The sequence below is a fragment of the Capricornis sumatraensis genome, chromosome 3 (assembly GCF_032405125.1).
Source record: "Capricornis sumatraensis isolate serow.1 chromosome 3, serow.2, whole genome shotgun sequence".
Classification (NCBI taxonomy): domain Eukaryota; kingdom Metazoa; phylum Chordata; class Mammalia; order Artiodactyla; family Bovidae; genus Capricornis; species Capricornis sumatraensis.
In genome coordinates this window covers 50,455,011-50,472,587 of record NC_091071.1, presented here as the reverse complement: position 1 = coordinate 50,472,587, position 17,577 = coordinate 50,455,011, and positions in this window count along the sequence as shown.

Below are 17,577 nucleotides of genomic sequence, written 5' to 3'. Positions count from 1 at the left end.
TATTTACATTATCTTTTTAGTGGGTTCTCTGTTCAGTGTTTTAAAATCTTCCCCCCTGCCTTTTTCAGATTGGCTGTATCTATGGATTTATATTCAAGCTTACTAATCTTTCTTCTCCAGTGCCCAATAGCCCATACAATGAGTTTTTCATTTGTTCCTGAATTTGCTCCTTGGGTGTTCTGTTACAGTTCCTATTTTTCTGCTGAGATACTTTATTTGCTCACTCAATGATCATTTTTCCTTTATGTCCTTGTGTGTGTATGTTAGTCGCTCAGTCGTGTCTGACTATTTGTGATCCCATGGCCTGTAGCCCACCAGACTCCTCTGCCCATGGAATTCTCCAGGCAATGATACTGGAGTGAGTTGCCATTCCTTTCTCCAGGGTATCTTCCCACCCCAGGCATTGAACCTGGGCCTTCTGCATTGCAGGCAGGTTCTTTACCATCTGAGCCTTGAAATTATTTACATTGCTGTTTAAAGTTCTATTAAGTTCTGTTAATTACCAAGTGCTTGGTCATCTGTGGATCTGTTTCTAGTAACTTTTATTTCTTGAATAGGCACATTTTCCTGCTTCTTTGCACTATTAGTAATATTTTATTATGTGGTAGACATTGTGGATAATTTGTAGGAATTTGGATTATGCTATCTTCCTTTAAATAGTATTGAATTTTATCCTTTGTTCAAATGGAACTGTTTGTGCGAACTTAGTCCAATACGGCCCATTGGACTGGCTGCCTGTTTTTTAAAAATTAAGTTTTATTGGAACTTACTCCTTGCCCGTCTGTTTACAAATTATCTATGGCTGCCTCTGCACTACAATACCAGGCCTCAGTAGTGTAACATAGGCCATATGGCTCACAAAACTAAATTAAGTCCCCTATATGCGAAAGTTCACGTTGCGAACTTTCAAAGATACAAACGTGTCTTGTCACTTGTTAGTTCCCATGTCTAGCCTACATGTGTAACCCTCTGCAAGTGGTTCTGCTTTTGCATATTTTACTGCACAGCACTATATACAGTTTTAGTACAGTATCCTTATTTCAAGTTTAGGATGCCCAAAAGCAAGCATAAAAGCAGCAGTGATGTAGCTGGTACAGTTAAGAAGCATCAGCTATTGTTATTGTACTATTGTACTTTTCAAGTAAAAATGTTTTATTAAAATATATATATATATATATATTATTGAGGTATAGTTGACTCACAATGTTTCAGGTTCACAGCAGGGTGATTCAGTTATACAAATACACATATATTATTTTGAAATGATTTTCCATCATAAGTTCTTACAAGATATTGATATAGTTCCCTATGCTCTACAGTAAAACTTTGTTGCTTGTTGTATATCTATTTTTAATTAGAAATCAAAATTATATTTATACTAAATCAAACAGAAGCAAAATGTCATAATTAGGCAAAAATTCCAAAATTTTCTAATATATATACAAAAGCTTTTCTACTACACTTGTTAAAGGCTTGAGAAAGAACATCAAATAAAAAGAGAAGGAGAAATTGGAGAACATAAGCTAAATGAAATGGGAATACTGAATATGAAATAGAAAAAGTAAAACAAACTAGATAAAAATAAAAGATCATCATATAGTCCAGTTGTTTTTAAACATGACTGCTCTTTAGAAACATAATATCTGGAGCTCTGGAGAAAAAAAAGCAATACCTGAGCATTTGTATTTTTCAAAAAATTTCAAGATAATTATGATATGCATCTGTATTTTAAAAACTGATTACAGATTTTTCTATTAGATCCCAGTTTTGGTGATATAAAGCTCTATTATTTCTTCTGTTGACCAATCATGATACAGTGGTATTAAGTGAGTAATAGTTACATAATCACAATAGTAAAAGATGTTTATCAGTTTTCATAATCAATAGCCAGACAAAAAATAGAAGATAATTATAACTAAGTCATAATGGGAACATGATTAAGTTAACAATATAAAATAATTACATACAATTGGGGGGGGTCAAGTAGAGTGATGTGTTAAGTTGAACTGCATACATGCACATGTTTTCATCGATTAGTCAGTCTAAGTCTTTTGGTTGGTGCATTTAATCCATTTATTTTAAGGTAATTATCGATATATATGATCCTATTCGGAGAAGGCAATGGCATCCCACTCCAGTACTCTTACCTGGAAAATCCCATGGATGGTGAAGGCTGGTAGGCTGCAGTCCATGGTGTCACTAGGAGTTGAACACAACTGAGCGACCTCCCTTTCACTTTCACACATTGGAGAAGGAAATGGCAACCCACTCCAGTGTTCTTGCCTGGAGAATCCCAGAGACGGGGGAGCCTGGCGGGCTTCTGTCTATGGGGTCGCACAGAGTCGGACACGACTGAAGCAACTTAGCAGCAGTAGCAGCATGATCCTATTACCATTTTCTTAATTGTTTTGGGTTTATTTTCATAGGTCTTTTCCTTCTCTTGGGTTTTTTGCCTAGATAATTTCCTTTAAAGCTCAACATTCAGAAAATGAAGATCATGGCATCTGGTCCCATCACTTCATGGGAAATAGATGGGGAAACAGTGGAAACAGTGCCAGACTTTATTTTTCTGGGCTCCAAAATCATTGCAGATGGTGACTGCAGCCATTAAATTAAAAGATGCTTACTCCTTGGAAGAAAAGTTATGACCAACCTAGATAGCATATTCAAAAGCAGAGACATTACTTTGCTGACTAAGGTCCATCTAGTCAAGGCTATGATTTTTCCAGTAGTCATGTATGGATGTGAGAGTTGGACTGTGAAGAAGGCTGAGAGCCAAAGAATTGATGCTTTTGAACTGTGGTGTTGGAGAAGACTCTTGAGAGTCCCTTGGACAGCAAAGAGATCCAACCAGTCCATTCTGAAGGAGATCAGCCCTGGGATTTCTTTGGAAGGACTGATGCTGAGGCTGAAACTCCAGTACTTTGGCCACCTCATGCGAAGAGTTGACTCATTGGAAAAGACTTTGATGCTGGGAGAGATTGGGGGCAGGAGGAGAAGGGGACGACAGAGGATGAGATGGCTGGATGGCATCACTGACTTGATGGACATGAGTCTGAGTGAACTCCGGGAGTTGGTGATGGCCTGGCGTGCTGCGATTCATGGGGTCTTAAAGAGTCGGACACAACTGAGCGACTGAACTGAAGTGAAAGTTCCTTTAGCTTTGATTGTAAAGCTGGTTGGTGGTGCTGAATTCTCTTAACTTTTGCTTGTCTGGAAAGCTTTTGATTTCTTCATCAAATCTGAAGGAGTCTTGCTGGGTAGAGTATTCTTGGTTCTAGGTTCTTCCCTTTCATCACCTTAATATGCCATGCCATTCCCTTCTGGCTTGTATCATTTCTGTTGAGAATCAGCTGATAGCTTGATGGGAGTTCCCTTGTTGCTTTTAATATTTTATCTCTGTCTTTAGTCTTTGTCAATTTGATTACTATGTGTCTCAGTGTGTTCAACCTTGGGTTTATCCTTCCTAGGACTCTCTGTGCTACCTGGACTTGGCTGACTACTTCCTTTCCCATGTTAGGGAAGTCTTCAGCCATTATCTCTTCAAATATTTTCTCAAGTCCTTTCTCTCTTTCATCTCCTTTCGGGACCCTTATAATGTGAATTTTGATGTGTTTAATGTTGTCCAAGAGATCTCTTAGGCTATATTCATTTCTTTTCATTCTTTTTTCTATATTCTGTCTTGTTGCGGTGATTCTCACCATTCTGTCCTCCCGGTCATTTATCTGTTGTTCTGCCTCAGTTATTTTGCTGTTGATTCCTTCTAGTGTATTATTCATCTGTTTGCATGTTTTTAGTTCTTCTAGGTCTTTGGTAAACATTTCTTGCATCTTCTCAATCTTTGCCTCCATTCTTTTCCTGAGATCCTGGATCATCTTTACTATCATTATTCTGAATTCTTTTTCTGTAAGGTTGCCTGTCTCCACTTTATTTAGTTGTTTTTCTGGGATTTTATCTTGTCCATTCATCTAGGACATAACTTTCTGCTTTTTCATCGTGATTAACTTTCTGTAATATGGTTTTTGTTTCAGCAGCTGTGAGACTGTGCTTCTTGCTTCTTCTCTCTGTCTTCTGATGAATGAGGCTAAGAGGCTTGTGTAAGCTTCTTGATTGGAAGGACTGGCATGGGAAAAACTAGGTCTTGCTCTGGTGGGCAGAACCTTGCTCAGTAAAGCTTTAATCTAATTGTCTGCTGATGGGTGGAGTTGCACTCCCACTCTGGTAGTTATTTGGCCTGAGGGGTCTACAGGCTCTATGGTAGGGTTAATGGTGAACTCCAAGGGGGTGTAAACCCTGTGGTGAGCCCCTGCCAACCCATGCTCCACAGGAGGCCCTCCAACACTAGCAGGTAGTGGTGGTTCAGGCTCCTGTGAAGTCACTGTTCCTCTCCTGTGGGTCTTGGTGCATGCAAAATTTTGTTTGTGCTCTCTAAGACTGGAGTGTTTCTGTTCCCCTCAGTCCTCTGGAAGGCCTATAATCAAATCCTGCTGGCCCTGAAGGCCAGATTCCCTGAGGAATCCCAGTCCCTTTGTTGGATGCCCAGGCTGGGAAGCCTGACTTGGGCTTCAGAATCTTCACAATAGTGCAAGAACTTCTTTGGTATTATTGTTCTCCAGTCTGTGGGTCACCCACCTGGCAGGTATGAGATTTAATTTTATTGTGATTGCATCCCTCCTAGCAACTTGCTGCAGCTTCTTGTCTTTGGACGTGGGGTTTCTTTCTGTGGTGGGTTTCAGCATCCTCTTATCAATGGTTGTTCAACAGCTATTTGCAATTTTGGTGCTCTCACAAGAGGAGATGAGTACATCTCCTTCTACTCTGCCATTTTCAAAAATGTTTTATTTTTCATACATTATTTGTGTGAAAAGTATTATAAACCTATTACACACACTACTACATAGCTGATCGTGTTAATTGGGTACCTAGGCTAATTTTGTTGGGCTTAGGAGCAAACTTGCTCTCACAATGGAATCTGTTGGTATGTAGGGGACTTACTATATTATCTAGCCCTTTAGTGAAAAGTTTCATTAAACTCTGCTCTAGGGTTCACTCCTAAAGTGTCACATAAAGTGGTAGCGAAATGCCTCAAGTGTTCAGTGAGGTTTCTTCACGTTGGCTGGTGTGGAACTTCAGGAATTCCCTAGCACTACTGAACTTATAGCATCACTGTTCAATTCTAAGTCCCAGAGCAGGTATTCATTTGCTAACTCTTGCAAATGTTTTCTGTATATACATACCCCAGCCCTCAACCAAACCAGATTTAGGTCTGCTTTTCTGATGCACAACAAAGCTAAGCAACTCACACCAGGTTGTGGTGAAGGAGAGCAGTGTTTATTGCAAGACGCCTAGTGTGGGGCCAAGCAAAGGGAATAAACAGATCATGGTCAAAACCCCTGAACTCCTTGATGGCTTTTGGTGAAGAGGTTTTTGTTTTTAAGAAGCTTTATTACCCATGTTCAGATTAATTAAGGATGCTGTAGAGACAAACATACAGAAACACTGTTTAAAACATAGTCATTAAATAGCAAAGTGTCAAATTTATTTTTTATCATTGGACATTTTGTCTTTTTTTACATTGGAGTAATCGGAGAAGGCAATGGCAACCCACTGCAGTACTCTTGCCTGGCAAATCCCATGGATGGAGGAGCCTGGTAGGCTGCAGTCCATGGAGTCACTAGGAGTCAGACACGACTGAGCGACTTGACTTTCACTTTTCACTTTCATGCATTGGAGAAGGCAATGGCAACCCACTCCAGTGTTCTTGCCTGGAGAATCCCAGGGATGGGGGAGCCTGGTGGGCTGCTGTCTCTGGGGTCACACAGAATTGGACACAACTGAAGCGACTTAGCAGCAGCAGCAGCAAAGTTAATTAACAATATGTTAGGGGGAGCAGTCCTAAGATGGCGGAGGAATAAGACGGGGAGGCCACTTTCTCCCCCACAAATTCATCAAAATAACATTTCAATGCTGAGTAAATTCCACAAAACAACTTCTGAGGCAGAGGACATCAGGCACCCAGAAAAGCAGCTCATTGTCTTTGAAAAGAGGTAGGAAAAATATAAAAGAAAAAAAAAAAGACAAAAGAGGTAGGGAGGGAGCTCTGTCATGGGAAGGGAGTCTTAAAAAGAGAGAAGTTTCCAAACACCAGGAAATACTCTCACTGCCGAGTCTGTGGCGAGCCTTGGAAGCACAGAGGGGAACATAACAGGGAGGAAAAATAAATAAATAACTAAACCCCACAGATTACGAGCCCAACGGTAACTCCCCCAGTGGAGAAGCAGTGCAGATGCCTGCATCCACCACTAACAGCAGGAAGGTGCAGGCTGCATTGCTTTACAAGGATCGGGCCCGAATGCCCCAAGGGTAAACAGAGCGAACTAACTTGGGCTAGCAAACCAGACTGTGGGATAGCTACCACGCAAAAAGCTCTAACATAAGACACCACTAGGACCACACACAGAACAAAGGCCGGAACAGAATTAGCCAGCTGCAGACCATCCCCCTCCGGTGACAGGCAGCCAGAGCCGGAAGGGCTGGAAGGAGGCAATTGCAGCCCCAGAGAGACATTAACTACCAAACTGCAAACAGGCTTCTTTGCTAACTAAGACTTCTTGGGGTTCTGGACAGTTATCATCTACCTGAGAAGGTGGGCCGGTTGTTCACACAGAAAACTGAGCAGCAGGGACAGGAGAGGCGATAAGTCGCAGTGACCGTGCTCGCCAAACACCTGAGCTACTTGGACCTGGGAAGGAAACAAAACGCAGACCCAACAGAGTCTGTGCCTCTGAGGACCAACTGAGTGCCTGAGCCTGAGCGGCTTAGACCTGGGAGGTGCATGCAGCCCACGGCTGGCCTCAGACGGTTCCTGGTGGAGCAACCTAGAGCCTGAGCTGTGTGCGCCATGAGCGGGGGCAGGCCCAGTGTGGCTGAGACACTGCGAGCACACGCCAGTGTTATTTGTTTGCAGCGTCCCTCCCTCCCCACAGCGCAACTGAACAAGTGAGCCTAAAAAGTGTCCACCACCGCCCCTCTTGTGTCAGGGCAGAAATCAGACACTGAAGAGACCAGCAAACAGAAGAAGCTGAAACAGAGGGAATAGCCTTAGAAGTGACAGGTGCAATAGATTAAAACCCTGTAGTTAGTACCGACTACAGAGGAAGGGGCCTATAGTGAGAAATTTAAGCTGGACCAAGGAACTATCCGAAAATGAACTGACCCCACACTGCCCACAACAACACCAGAGAAAGTCCTAGATATATCTTTACTTTTTTTACGATCATTCTTTTTTCTTTTCTTTTTCTTCAACTATTTTAAAAATTTTAAGTCCTCTATTACTCCTTTAATTTTCATTTTTATAACCTATTACTTTTCAAAAAAAGACCCTATTTTTAAAGCAAATTTCATATACATATATGTTTTTTAATAATTCTTGTGACTTTGTTTTTTTTCTTCTTCTCCTTCTTTTTTTAATATTGTATTTTTGAAAATCCAACCTTTACTCTAGATTGTTAATGTTTGCTTTTTGGTATTTGTTATCAATTTTGTACCTTCAAAAACCCAATCGTCAGTACCCGTTTTTACTTGAGAGCAAGATTACTGGCTTGACTGCTGTCTCCTCCTCTGCACTCTCCTTTTTCTCCACCAGGGCGCCTCCGTCTCCTCCCTCACCCTTCTCTTCTTTACCCAACTCTGTGAATCTCTGTGTATTCCAGATGGTGGAGAACCCTTAGGGAACTGATTACTGGCTGGATCTGTCTCTCTCCTTTTCATTCCCCCCTTTTATCCTCCTGGCCACCTCTGTCTCCTTCCTCCCTCTTCTCTTCTCTGTATAACTCCATGAACATCTCTGAGCAGTCCAGAGTGTGGAGCACACATAAGGAAGTGATTACTGACTAGCTTGCTCTCTCATCTTTTGACCCCACCTCATCTCATTCAGGTCACCTCTAACTCCCTTCTCCCTCTTCTCTTCTCCATGTAACTCTGTGAACCTCTTTGGGTATTCCTCAATGTGGAGAAACTTTTCATCTTTAACCTAGATGTTTTATCAATGGTGCGGTATAGAAGGAGAAGTCTTGAGACTACTGTAAAAATAAGACTGAAAACCAGAAGCAGGAGGCTTAAGTCTAAATCCTGAGAACACCAGAGAACTCCTGACTCCAGGGAACATTAATCGACAGGAGCTCATCAAATGCCTCCATACCTACACTGAAACCAAGCACCACCAAAGGGCCAACAAGTTCCAGAGCAAGACATACCATGCAAATTTTCCAGCAACACAGGAACACAGCCCTGAGCTTCAATATACAGGCTGCCCAAAGTTACTCCAAAACCACTGACATCTCATAACTCGTTACTGGACACTTCATTGCACTCCAGAGAGAAGAAATCCAGCTCCACCCACCAGAACACAGACACAAGCTTCCCTAACCAGGAAACCTTGACAAGCCACCCATACAACCCCACCCACAGTGAAGAAACGCCACAATAAAGAGAACTCCACAAACTGCCAGAATATAGAAAGGCCATCCCAAACACAGCAATATATACAAGAAAAACAGACAGAGGAATACCCAGCAGGTAAAGGAACAGGATAAATGCCCACCAAACCAAAGAGGAAGAGATAGGGAATCTACCTGATAGAGAATTCCAAATAATGATAGTGAAAATGATCCAAAATCTTGAAATCAACATGGAATCACAGATAAATAGCCTGGAGACAAGGACTGAGAAGATGCAAGAAAGGTTCAACAAGGACCTAGAAGAAATAAAAAAGAGTCAATATATACGGAATAATGCAATAAATGAGATCAAAAACACTCTGGAGGCAACAAATAGTAGAATAATGGAGGCAGAAGATAGGATTAATGAAGTAGAAAATAGAATGGTATAAATAATTGAATCAGAGAGGAAAAAAGAAAAATGAATTAAAAGAAATGAGGACAATCTCAGAGATCTCCAGGACAATATGAAACGCTCCAACATTCGAATTATAGGAGTCCCAGAAGAAGACAAAAAGGAAGACCATGAGAAAATACTTGAGGAGATAATAGTTGAAAACTTTCCTAAAATGGGGAAGGAAATAATCACCCAAGTCCAAAAAACCCAGAGAGTCCCAAACAGGATAAACCCAAGGTGAAACACCCTAAGACACATATTAATCAAATTAACAAAGATCAAACACAAAAAACAAATATTAAAAGCAGCAAGGGAAAAACAACAAATAACACACAAGGGGATTCCCATAAGGATAACAGCTGATCTTTCAATAGAAACTCTTCAGGCCAGGAGGGAATGGCAAGACATACTTAAAGTGATGAAAGAAAATAACCTACAGCCTAGATTACTGTACCCAGGAAGGATTTCATTCAAATATGAAGGAGAAATCAAAAGCTTTACAGACAAGCAAAAACAGAGAATTCAGCACCACCAAACCAGCTCTTCTAGATAGGAAACACAAAAACGGTGTATAAACTCGAACCCAAAACAACAAAGTAAATGGCAACGGGATCATACTTATCAATAATTACCTTAAACGTAAATGGGTTGAATGCCCCAACCAAAAGACAAAGACTGGCTGAATGGATACAAAAACAAGACCCCTATATATGTTGTCTACAAGAGACCACCTCAAAACAAGGGACATATACAGACTGAAAGTGAAGGGCTGGAAAAAGATATTCCACACAAATAGAGACCAAAAGAAAGCAGGAGTGGCAATACTCATATCAGATAAAATAGACTTTAAAACAAAAGCTGTGAAAAGAGACAAAGAAGGCCACTACATAATGATCAAAGGATCAATACAAGAAGAATATATAACAATTATAAATATATATGCATCCAACATAGGAGCACCACAATATGGAAGACAAATGCTAACAAGTATGAAAGGGGAAACTAACAATAACACAATAATAGTGGGAGACTTCAATACCCCACTCACACCTATGGATAGATCAACTAAACAGAAAATTAACAAAGAAACACAAACTTTAAATGATACAATAGACCAGTTAGACCTAATTGATATCTGTAGGACATTTCACCCCAAAACAATGAGTTTCACCTTTTTCTCAAGTGCTCACAGAACCTTCTCCAGGATAGATCACATCCTGGGCCATAAATCTAGCATTGGTAAATTCAAAAAAATTGAAATCATTCCAAACATCTTTTCTGACCATAATGCAGTAAGATTAGATCTCAGTTACAGGAGAAAAACTATTAAAAATTCCAACATATGGAGGCTGAACAACACGCTTCTGAATAACCAACAAATCACAGAAGAAATCAAAAAATAAATCAAAATATGCATAGAAATGAAGGTAAATGAAAACACAACAACCCAAAACCTGTGGGACACTATAAAAGCAGTTCTAAGGGGAAAGTTCATAGCAATACAGGCATACCTCAAGAAACAAGAAAAAAGTCAAATAAATAACCTAACTCTACACCTAAAGCAACTAGAAAAGGAAGAAATGGAGAACCCCAGGGTTAGTAGAAGGAAAGAAATCTTAAAAATTAGGGCAGAAATAAATGCAAAAGAAACAAAAGAGACCATAGCAAAAATCAACAAAGCCAAAAGCTGGTTCTTTGAAAGGATAAATAAAATTGACAAACCATTAGCCAGACTTATCAAGAAACAAAGGGAGAAAAATCAAATCAATAAAAATGAAATCAGAATCCAACAACACATTAAAAAGATCATACACCATGACCAAGTGGGCTTTATCCCAGGGATGCAAGGATTCTTCAATATCCACAAATCAATCAAGGTAATACACCACATTAACAAATTGAAAAATAAAAGCCATATGATTATCTCAATAGATGCAGAGAAGGCCTTTGACAAAATTCAACATCCACTTATGATAAAAACTCTCCAGAAAGCAGGAACAGGAGGAACATACTTCAACATAATAAAAGGTATATACGACAAACCCACAGTAAACATTATCCTCAACGGTGAAAAATTGAAAGCATTTCCCCTGAACTCAGGAACAAGACAAGGGTGCCCACTTTGACCACTACTATTCAACATAGTTCTGGAAGTTTTGGCCACAGCAATCAGAGCAGAAAAACAAATAAAAGGAGTCCAAATTGGAAAAGAAGAAGTAAAACTCTCAGTGTTTGCAGATGATATGATCCTCTACATAGAAAACCCTAAAGACTCTACCAGAAAATTACTAGAGCTAATCAATGAATATAGTAAAGTTGTAGGATATAAAATCAACACACAGAAATCCCTTGCATTCCTATACACTAATAATGAGAAAGTAGAAAAAGAACTTAAGGAAACAATTCCATTCACCATTGCAATGAAAAGAATAAAATACTTAGGAATATATCTACCTAAAGAAACTAAAGACCTATATATAGAAAACTATAAAACACTGGTGGAAGAAATCAAAGAGGACACTAATAGATGGAGAAATATACCATGTTCATGGATCGGAAGAATCAATATAGTGAAAATGAGTATACTACCCAAAGCAATCTACAGATTCAATGCAATCCCTATCATCTACGAGCAGTATTTTTCACAGAGCTAGAACAAATAATTTCACAATTTGTATGGAAATACAAAAAAACCTCGAATAGCCAAAGCAATCTTGAGAAAGAAGAATGGAACTGAAGGAATCAACCTGCCTGACTTCAGGCTCTTCTACAAAGCCACAGTCATCAAGACAGTATGGTACTGGCACAAAGACAGAAATATAGATCAATGGAACAAAATAGAAAGCCCAGAGATAAATCCAAACACCTATGGATACCTTATCTTCGACAAAGGAGGCAAGAATATACAATGGATTAAAGACAATCTCTTTAACAAGTGGTGCTGGGAAAACTGGTCAACCACTTGTAAAAGAATGAAACTAGAACACTTTCTAACACCATACACAAAAATAAACTCAGAATGGATTAAAGATCTAAATGTAAGACCAGAAACTATAAATCTCCTAGAGGAGAACATAGGCAAAACACTCTCCGACATAAATCACAGCAGGATCCTCTATGACCCACCTCCTAGAATACTGGAAATAAAACCAAAAATAAACAAATGGGACCTAGTTAAAATTAAAAGCTTCTGCACAACAAAGGAAACTATAAGCAAGATGAAAAGACAGCCTTCAGAATGGGAGAAAATAATAGCAAATGAAACAACTGACAAACAACTAATCTCAAAAATATACAAGCAACTCCTGCAGCTCAATTCTAAAAAATAAATGACCCAATTAAAAAATGGGCCAAAAAACAAAATAGACATTTCTCCAAAGAAGACTTACAGATGGCTAACAAACACATGAAAAGATCCTCAACATCACTCATTATCAGAGAAATGCAAATCAAAACCACAATGAGGTACCATTTCACACCAGTCAGAATGGCTGTGATCCAAAAGTCTATAAGCAATAAATGCTGGAGAGGGTGTGGAGAAAAGGGAACCCTCTTACACTGTTGGTGGGAATGCAAACTAGTACAGCCACTATGGAGAACAGTGAGGAGATTCCTTACAAAACTGGGAATAGAACTGCCTTATGACCCAGCAGTCCCACTGCTGGGCATACACACTGAGGAAATCAGAATTGAAAGAGACACATGTACCCCAATGTTCATCACAGCACTGTTTAGAATAGCCAGGACATGGAAGCAACCTAGATGTCCATCAGCAGATGAATGGATAAGAAAGCTGTGGTACATATACATAATGGAGTATTACTCAGCCATTAAAAAGAATGCATTTGAATCAGTTCTAATGAGGTGGATGAAACTGGAGCCTATTATAGAGAGTGAAGTAAGCCAGAAAGAAAAACACCAATACAAAAAACCTCGAATTGCCAAAGCAATCTTGAGAAAGAAGAATGGAACTGGAGGAATCAACTTGCCTGACTTCAGGCTATACTACAAAGCCACAGTCATCAAAACAGTATGGTACTGGCATAAAGACAGACATATAGATCAATGGAACAAAATAGAAAGCCCAGAGATAAATCCACACACATATGGACACCTTATCTTTGACAAAGGAGGCAAGAATATACAATGGAGTAAAGACAATCTCTTTAACAAGTGGTGCTGGGAAAACTGGTCAACCACTTGTAAAAGAATGAAACTAGATCACTTTCTAACACCGCACACAAAAATAAACTCAAAATGGATTAAAGATCTAAATGTAAGACCAGAAACTATAAAACTCCTAGAGGAGAACATAGGCAAAACACTCTCAGACATACATCACAGCAGGATCCTCTATGATCCACCTCCCAGAATTCTGGAAATAAAAGCAAAAATAAACAAATGGGATCTAATTAAAATTAAAAGCTTCTGCACAACAAAGGAAACTATAAGCAAGGTGAAAAGACAGCCTTCTGAATGGGAGAAAATAATAGCAAATGAAGCAACTGACAAACAACTAATCTCAAAAATATACAAGCAACTTATGCAGCTCAATTCCAGAAAAATAAACGACCCAATCAAAAAATGGGCCAAAGAACTAAATAGACATTTCTCCAAAGAAGACATACAGATGGCTAACAAACACATGAAAAGATGCTCAACATCACTCATTATTAGAGAAATGCAAATCAAAACCACAATGAGGTACCACTTCACACCAGTCAGAATGGCTGTGATCCAAAAATCTGCAAGCAATAAATGCTGGAGAGGGTGTGGAGAAAAGGGAACCCTCCTACACTGTTGGTGGGAATGCAAACTAGTACAGCCACTATGGAGAACAGTGTGGAGATTCCTTAAAAAATTGCAAATAGAACTACCTTATGACCCAGCAATCCCACTGCTGGGCATACACACCGAGGAAACCAGAATTGAAAGAGACACATGTACCCCAATGTTCATCGCAGCACTGTTTATAATAGCCAGGACATGGAAACAACCTAGATGTCCATCAGCAGATGAATGGATAAGAAAGCTGTGGTACATATACACAATGGAGTATTACTCAGCCATTAAAAAGAATACATTTGAATCAGTTCTGTTGAGATGGATGAAACTGGAGCCGATTATACAGAGTGAAGTAAGCCAGAAAGAAAAACACCAATACAGTATACTAACACATATATATGGAATTTAGAAAGATGGCAATGACGACCCTGTATGCAAGACAGGAAAAAAGACACAGCTGTGTATAACGGACTTTTGGACTCAGAGGGAGAGGGAGAGGGTGGGATGATTTTGGAGAATGGCATTCTATCATGTATACTATCATGTAAGAATTGAATTGCCAGTCTATGTCTGACGCAGGATACAGCATGCTTGGGGTTGGTGCATGGGGATGACTCACTGAGATGTTATGGGGAGGGAGGTGGGAGGGGGGTTCATGTTTGGGAACACATGTAAAAATTAAAGATTTTAAAATTAAAAAAAAAAGAAAAAAAATAAATAAAATATGTAAAGATTTAGTTATAAAAAAAAAAAAAAGAAAAACACCAATACAGTATACTAACACATATATATGGAATTTAGAAAAATGGTAATGATAACCCTGTATGCGAGACAGCAAAAGAGACACAGATGTATAGAACAGTCTTTTAGACTCTGTGGGAGAGGGAGAGGGTGGGATGATTTGGAAGAATGGCATTGAAACATGTATAATACCATATAAGAAACGAATCGCCAGTCTAGGTTCGATGCAGGATACAGGATGCTTGGGGCTGGTGTACTGGGATGACCCAGAGAGATGGTATGGGGAGGGAGGTAGGAGAAAGGTTCAGGATTGGGAATCATGTACACCTGTGGCGGATTTGTTGATGTATAGCAAAACCAATACAGTACTATAAAGTAAAAAAAAATTTTTTTAGTTTCAAATTATAGTGAAGTTATAGTTAAAGTGATTCAGTTATACATATACAGGTATATAGTTTTCAAGTTTTTTGTTTTGTTTTGTTTTGTTTTAAGGCAGGGTAAGGGAGAAGGTCTCGGGATGTGTGATCACTTCATGGACATCCTTCTGATTGGTTAGTGGTGAGGTAACTAGGTGGCAGTTTGGAGTTAATATCATCAACCTTTTGGTTCCAACCAGTCTGGGGTCTGCATGCTGGTGGTCAGCAGACAGTTAACTTCCTTCACCTGGTGGTTTTAGTATCTGCAAAGCAAGAATATGGCTCCAGGTATTATCTATAGCACTTAAAGAAACTAAAGATCCTTGACTTTTTTTTCATGGCTATTATTATTTTGTCTTGCTTGACTGTTTTCCTTTGTTTCTGCATTTGTTCTTTGGAACTCAAAGAAGGCCTTGGAAAAGGCAGAGGACCCACAGGTCTCTCCCAAGGAAGGCCCTGCAGGGTCCTGTTTGGTTTTAGTGAGACTTCATGCAAATTTCTTCCTCCTTCCCAATTCCTTTTTCTCTTGAATTCTCTTGTAATTTCATCTGCTTCAGTAGTTCAGTCTCTGCCGCTGTAACACAGCAGAGTTGCTACTCTGCTTGGACTCAGCCTTCTAGTGTTAATGCTGGAAGATGCCCCAGGCAGAATCTCAAGATGATCCCTTTTTTTCTTGGTGAATCTGGCTGAAGGTTTATCAATTTTATATTTTCAGAAAGCCAGATTTTTTTCCTGTTGATCTTTTCTATTGTTTTCTTTGTCTCTTTATCTCTGCTCTGGTTTTTATGATTTCTACTAACTGGGTTTTGTTTGTTCTTTCTCTAGTTGCTCTAGGTGTAAGGTTAGGTTTGTTTCCTGATGTAAAACTGTACGGCTATAAAATTCCTCTTAGAACTGCTTTTCCTGCATCCCATATGTTTTGGGTCATTGTGGGTTTTGTTTTCATTTGTCTCCAGGTATTTTCTCTGACTTCTAAAGTGATCTATTGATTTTTTAGTAGCATACTGTTTAGCCTCCACGTGTTTGTGTTTTTTACAAGTTTCTTCTTGTAGTTGATTTCTAATCTCATAGTGTTGTGGTCAGAAAAGTGCTTAATATGATTTACATTTTCCTAAATTTAAGCAAGTTTGCTTTGTGGCCCAGCATGTGATCAATCCTGGAGAACGCTCCATGTGCACTTAAAGAGTGTGTATTCTGCTTTTGAATAGAATGCTCTTTAAATATCAATTATCTCCATCTAGTCTGATATGTCACTTAAGGCCTGTATTTCCCTACTGATTTTATGTCTGGTGTGTTGATGAAAGTGGGCTATTAAAATATCCCACTATTATTGTTACTGGCAATTTCTACTTTTATAGCTGTTAGGAGCACCTGAATATATAAGGCAAATACTATTTTGGGTGCATATATGTTTATACTTGTTATATCTCTTTGGATTGATCCCTTTATCATTATGTAGTGTCCTTTGTCTCTTGTAACAGTCTTTCTAGTCTATTTTATCTGACAAGTATTGCTCCTCCAACTTTCTTTTGATTTCGATTCGCATGGAATATCTTTTTCCATCCCCTCACTTACAGACTGTATGTGTCCCTAAATCTGAAGTGAGTTTCCTATAGACAGCATATATAAAGGTCCTGGTTTTTTTTTTTTCATCCATTCAGCCAATATATTTCTTTTGGTTGGAATATTTAATCCATTTACATTTTGGGTAATTATCAATATATATGGTTCTTATGGCCATTTTGTTAATTGTGGTGGGTTTTTTTTTTTAGGTTTTTTTTCTCCCCTTCCTCTTGTTCTTTTCTCTTGTGACTTTTCATACTGTTATATGGATTCCTTTGTGTGTGTGTGAGTGAATTTATTGTAGATATTTGGTTTGCAGTTGTCATGAGGTTTTGATATAGCATTCTATATATAAACAAGGTTGTCTTAAGTTATTGGCCTTTTAATTTCAAATACATTCCAGTATCCTGCATTTGTACTCTCCTCACAATTGCTGTGATATTGTATTTGTGTTGGATGATTTCCTACCTTTACTGTATGTTTGCCTTTACCAGGGAGCTTTTTGATTCATAGTTTTCTGATTTCTAGTTGTGGCTTTTTTTTTCTTTCCTGCTTAAAGAAGTTCCTTTAGTGTGTTACAAAGCTGGTCTGATAGTGTCAAATTCTTTTTGCTTTTGTCTGTAAAACTTTTGATTTCTCTGTCAAATCTGAATGGAGAGACTTTCTGGGTAGAATATTCTTGGTTGAAGGTTCTTCCCTTTCATCACTGTAAATCTATCATGCCATGCCCTTCCGGCCTACAGAGTTTCTGCTGAAAAACTTTATGGGAATTGCCTTGTATATTATTTGTTGCTTTTCCCTTGTTTTAGTATTTTCTTTGATTCCCACCATTCTGTCTTCCAACTCACACTAATCCATTTTTCTGCCCATTTATTCTGATGACTTATTCTCATGTATTTTCAGTTACTGTCATTGTCCATCTCTTTGGATCTTCTAGCTCTTTATTAAACATGTATGTATCTTCTTGTACTGTGCCTCCATTCTTTTCCTGAGACTTTGGATCATCTGTACTGTCATTACTCTGAATTCTTTATTTGGGGGTAGACTACCTAGCCTCACTCCCCTTGGTTGTTGTTTAGGGCTTTTATCTTGCTCATTGTCTGGGACATATTCCTGTGCCATCTCCACTGTGTCTGACTTTTTGTGATTGCCCTTTCCATTTCACAAGCTGCAGGGC